This window comes from Lithobates pipiens, unplaced genomic scaffold (genome assembly GCF_037356315.1).
Source record: "Lithobates pipiens isolate NorthernLeopardFrog02 unplaced genomic scaffold, aLitPip1_a1.2 Scaffold_1, whole genome shotgun sequence".
Lineage (NCBI taxonomy): Eukaryota > Metazoa > Chordata > Amphibia > Anura > Ranidae > Lithobates > Lithobates pipiens.
In genome coordinates this window covers 208787025-208793036 of record NW_027507685.1, presented here as the reverse complement: position 1 = coordinate 208793036, position 6012 = coordinate 208787025, and positions in this window count along the sequence as shown.

Genomic DNA, 6012 nt, shown 5'->3' with positions numbered 1-6012 from the left:
ATGGTGCTGGTGTCAGTGCTCTATATCACAGTGCTGGTGTCAGTGTTCTATATCACAGTCCTGGTGTCAGTGCACTCTTTCTCAGTGCTGGTGTCAGTGCTCTATATCACGGTGCTGGTGTCAGTGCTCTATATCACGGTGCTGGTGTCAGTGCTCTATATCACAGTGCTGTGTCAGTGCTCTATATCACAGTGCTGCTGTCAGTGTTCTATATCACGGTGCTGGTGTCAGTGTTCTATATCACGGTGCTGATGATTATCTTCTGCACTCTCTTCATAGCCTACCCTGACCTTTCCTCTCCTCCATTGCCTTCATGCGCTCCTGAGTCCTGAATTGTCAAAATTTCACATATAAAAAAGAAGGCTTGTAGTTGTCGATCCCAGATTTACTTAATACATGTGTTATGTCATTGGCCATGTTGTGGGACTATGTGTGCACAGCTAGTAATTACTTTGTGGCTGAAAATATGACCTGTAGGTTTTCACAGTTCACCTGCCATTGAAGTCAATGGGGCCTGCCGCAAACTTTGCGGTTCGCGAACTTTCGTCCGCGTTCGTGGTTCACATTTGCGAAACGTCCCGTCGGAAGTTCGTCCATCTCTACTTGACTCCTCCACTCTCTTATGCCACCGTAAACCAAAAAAAATTATATAGTGTGATACCACTCAAGCCTTGGACTCAGTGTGTGTTCCACCTACCAGAAGTATGGGACCGGATGATTGGGACCAGTCACCATCAGGTTAATATTTTATGCAATCTGTAGCAGTTCATCATTTGTTAGATATTTGAAACACCTCCCGTAATTAACTGATCCTCTAAAGCACCATCCGAGATAGCAAGGATAATTTGTCACACATTTGTGGCAATATTGAACTGTAAGTCTTGTGAACTTTCTGCACATTTTCCCTGGCAAGTTGAGGCCATTTGCAGAGCACTTGAAGCACAAGTTCTAGTTGACACTTTTCCAATTTGTAGCAAATAATTTGCATGGTAAGTGTCTAGTAAGAGCAGAGTTGCAGTGGTAAGTCTACAGAAAGAGTCCCGCAAGTCTATTGCCAGAGTTATGCAAGTTTCCATTTTTGGCAAGAAAAAAGCAGCAAGCACAATTCTATAATCCCACAATCTGGTGATAGTGAACCCACTGCTATTAACCTAATCCCTTACTGTACATGTGTAAAATACATTCAATCCAACAGTCATATAATGACAAACTCTGTGTCATTGCATAAAATAATTCATCTATCTTTCTATGAAACAAATAATTAAAGTACAAATGCTGTTAAAAAAAAAAAGTGCAAAAGAAAAAACTGTGTGCTGACACAGTGAACAAAAAGTGCTTAGTGCCAGAAAATATTATTCATTAGTAAAGTGCATGCATCAAAGATATGTGTTCAAAATATTTGCAGTCCATTTTGAAATCCCAGGAAAGATCATAGATTATTATTATCACTTTCTTGGATTTTTCCTGGGATTGCAAAATGGACTGCAAATATTTTGAATGCATGCGCTTTTCAAATAAATTATATTTTCTTGCACTAAGCACTTTTTGTTCACTGTGTCAGCACACACTTTTTTTCTTTTGCATTTTTTTTTTTAACAGCGGCATTTGCACTTGGTTTGTTTCATAGAAAGATAGATGAATTATTTTATGCAATGACACATTATTATTAGACATGTGTAGAGTAAAATATTTTGTTTCGGAATTTCGTTTTCGTCCAAAAACTTAATTTATTTAGTTACTTCCGAAATTCGTTTTTATTTATTTTGTTTTTCATTCAAAAATTGCATCCGTCCGAAAATCCACATGAATTACGGTCGAATCTGTCTTTGAAGGCTTATGGTGTCTGTCGAATGTATAAAGAAGATTCGAAGGAGCTAGTATATAGCATACTTCGTGTGAACTTTAGAACCCCTATTAGAGTCCATGGGACTCCAACGTTCAAAATATAAAGTGCTAATTGTAAAGACTAATTTGCAAGTTACTGTCCTAAAAAGTGTTTGGGGACCCGGGTCCTGCCCCAGGGGACATGTATCAATGCAAAAAAAAGTTTTAAAAACAACCATTTTTTTAGGAGCAGTGATTTTAATAATGATTAAAGTGAAACAATAAAAGTGTAATATTCCTTTAAATTTCGTACAGGGGGGTGTCTATAGTATGCCTGTGAAGGGGCTCATGTTTCTGGTGCTTAGAACTGTCCCTACACAAAGTGTCATTTATGCAGGAAAAAAAGTCCTTTAAAATCACTCGCAGCTATTATGAATTGTCGGCCCCGTAATACAGAGAACACTCATTGAAAGTCATTGATAAAAAAATAAATAAATAAATAAATAAATAAAAAAGCGTGGGGGTCCCCCAAATTCAATTACCAGGCCCTTCAGGTCTGGTATGGATATTAAGGGGAACCCTGCCTCAAATTTAAGAAAAAATTTGACGTGGGGTTCCCCCTAAATATCCATAACCAGACACTTCAGGTCTGGTATGGATATTAAGGGGAACCCCCCATCAAATTTAAAAAAAAATTGACGTGGGGGTCCCCCTAAAAATCCATACCAGACCCTTTATCCGAGCACGCAACCTGGCAGGCCGCAGGAAAAGAGGGGGGGACGAGAGAGCGACCCCCCTCCCTCCTGAACCGTACCAGGCCACATGCCCTCAACATTGGGAGGATGCTTTGGGGGTCTGTGACCCCTCAAAGCACCTTGTCCCCATGTTGATGAGGACAAGGGCCTCATCCCCACATCTGTGGCCGGTGGTTGGGGGGGTCTGCGGGCGGGGGGCTTATCAGTATCTGGAAGCCCCCTTTAACAAGGGGACCCCCAGATCCCGCCCACCCTGTTTGAAATGGTAAGGGGGTACAAAAGTACCCCTACCATTTCACAAAGAAAGTGTAAAAAAATAGTTAAATAAGACAAACACACTTTTGAAAAATTCCTTTATTAAAAATAAAAAAAATTAAAAAAAGATTCCAGCGGTGGTAATCCACTCTTGCTATCCAGCGACTGACGGTCATCTCTCCAGCGATGGCTCATCTCATCCAGCGCAGCGAATCCATCCTTCTTCTGTCTCCGTGGAGGAGACACTGCAGGGATTCCGGCGGTCTGACGTTTCTTATATACGGAGGGTCAGAGGGGGCGGGGTCAGGTGACGGGTGGCCCCGCCCTCCGTATATAAGAAACGTCAGGCCGCCGGAATCCCTGCAGTGTCTCCTCCACGGAGACAGAAGAAGGATGGATTCGCTGCGCTGGATGAGATGAGCCATCGCTGGAGAGATGACCGTCCGTCGCTGGATAGCAAGAGTGGATTACCAACGCTGGAATCTTTTTTTTATTTTTTTTATTTTTAATAAAGGAATTTTTCAAAAGTGTGTTTGTCTTATTTAACTATTTGTTACACTTTCTTTGTGAAATGGTAGGGGTACAAGTACCCCCTTACCATTTCAAACAGGGGGGGCGGGATCTGGGGGTCCCCTTATTAAAGGGGGCTTCCAGATTCTGATAAGCCCCCTGCCCGCAGACCCCCCCAACCACCGGCCACGGTTGTGGGGATGAGGCCCTTGTCCTCATCAACATGGGGACAAGGTGCTTTGAGGGGTCACAGACCCCCAAAGCATCCTCCCAATGTTGAGGGCATGTGGCCTGGTACAGTTCAGGAGGGAGGGGGGCCGCTCTCTCATCCCCCCCTCTTTTCCTGCGGCCTGCCAGGTTGCGTGCTCGGATAAAGGGTCTGGTATGGATTTTTAGGGGTACCCCCACGTCAATTTTTTTTTAAATTTGACGCAGGGTTCCCCTTAATATCCATACCAGACCTGAAGGGTCTGGTTATGGATATTTAGGGGGAACCCCACGTCAAATTTTTTCTTAAATTTGAGGCAGGGTTCCCCTTAATATCCATACCAGACCTGAAGGGCCTGGTAATTGAATTTGGGGGGCCCCCACGCTTTTTTTTTTTTTTTTTTTTTATCAATGACTTTCAATGAGTGTTCTCTGTATTACGGGAGCCGACAATTCATAATAGCAGCGAGTGATTTTAAAGGACTTTTTTTCCTGCATAAATTACACTTTGTGGAGGGACAGTTCTAAGCACCAGAAACATGAGCCCCTTCACAGGCATACTATAGACACCCCCCCCTACGAAATTTAAAGGAATATTACACTTTTATTGTTTCACTTTAATCATTATTAAAATTACTGCTCCCGAAAAAACGGCCGTTTTTAAAACTTTTTTTTGCATTGATACATGGCCCCTGGGGCAGGACCCGGGTCCCCAAACACTTTTTAGGACAGTAACTTGCAGAATATTTTCTCTCTGTCAAATCTTTTTTCTCTGTCGAATATTTTCTCTATATAATCTTGGACTAATAGAGGTAAGGTTAGGCACATTCGACCACAGGTTCTATAGACAGATTGTTATTGTCAGAGTCACGTCGAATCTCCTATTCTATATCGAACTGTTGTAACAATGAAAACGAAAATAAAGCATTTATTTATGTCGGATCTTTCGTTTTTCGGATTCTGTGCTTTCGTTATCGTTTGTCAAAACGAAAACGAAAATAGCTTAAATTCGGACGAAAATGCATTCGGACGAAAACGAATGCACATGTCTAATTATTATACATGATTGTTGCATTGAATGCATTTCACATATGTACAGTAAGGTATTAGGTTAATAGCAGTGGGTTCACTGTCACCAGATTTTGGGATTATAGATTTGCACTGATTGCTTCTTTTTTCTTGCCAATTAACTGGTGATCATAGGCATGCACAGGAGGTGTGCCTGGACACACCCTAATCACCCCAAGTGCATTAGCATTATCGCTCTTTGTGCAGGCAGGGAGATGGGAAATATCTTCCTCTGACCATTCATCAAGTGCTACCATACTTTTTTCACTGTACTGGCTCAACCATAAGAGTGTGTGTCTGTATTTGCATCTATATATCACACACACACGTGTTTGATCTTTGGGGTGCACACCCTAATGCAATAAGCTACACAAACCTATGCTGGTGATTCACCGATACTTAGGTGGCAGCAATCTCATTTAATCCCTCAATCTTCCATTAATCGCTTTGGCACTCGTTTTTCTTGTCGTTTGTCTGTTTTTATCAGGTCTTTTCACTAATAAGTGAAGAGAGGTTAATTGTCATGAAAATTGCAAAATCTAAGCCAAAGTGGCTCAAGTAGAAAGAAGAAAAAAAGCCATCATTTAAATATTTTTAGCCTTCAGCTTTTTTGGCCTATATTTTACCATTTCCCTAAAAAAAAAAAAAAAATGATCCTCAGTTCACTGAATAGTCAAGACAAAACTGATCTTTATAAAAATATTTATTAAAATATTTGAATAAAATTAATACATAACAGTTAAGCCTTGTACACACAATTGGATTGTTGGCCAACAATTGCATATGTAGTGAAGTACTAGACATACTATGTGGTTTTTCAGCTCTTTAGCATCACTCTTTGGGCTCTTTCTGCTAATTTCGTGTTAGTAGAAGTTTGGTGAGTGTTGATTCGTGCTTTTCTTTTCCCGTTTTTCATTTATCGCTTTTCAGTTTGCGCTTTTCATTTCATACTTTTCAGTTTGTTTCTGAACGGCCGTACGTCAACCAGACATGTTGCGGAATCGGAGGAGATAATTTGACATTATTTTTTTAGTTGAATAATAATGATTTGATTTGGTACATTTTCTATATTTTTGGATGCATAGATTACACTTTTTGCTTAAGTTCTATTGGCAGATGGCATGTCTAATTTTATTTGATTTCTTTTGTTAATGCACAATAAAAAAAATGTGTAGAATAATACTTGGCTATGAGTTTTACTTCAAATGACAGTTTGAGAGTAGGCAGTTACATTTAAAAAATACAATGTAAAATTAACAAGGGACACCAACATGATCTTAAAAACTACAGAATAATGGTGTTGTAGTAACTTGCCCAAAAAAAAAAAAAAAAAAAAGCATAATAATATTCTTGATATCACTAGAAAAATAAGCCTTTGAAAATGTGTTTGCAA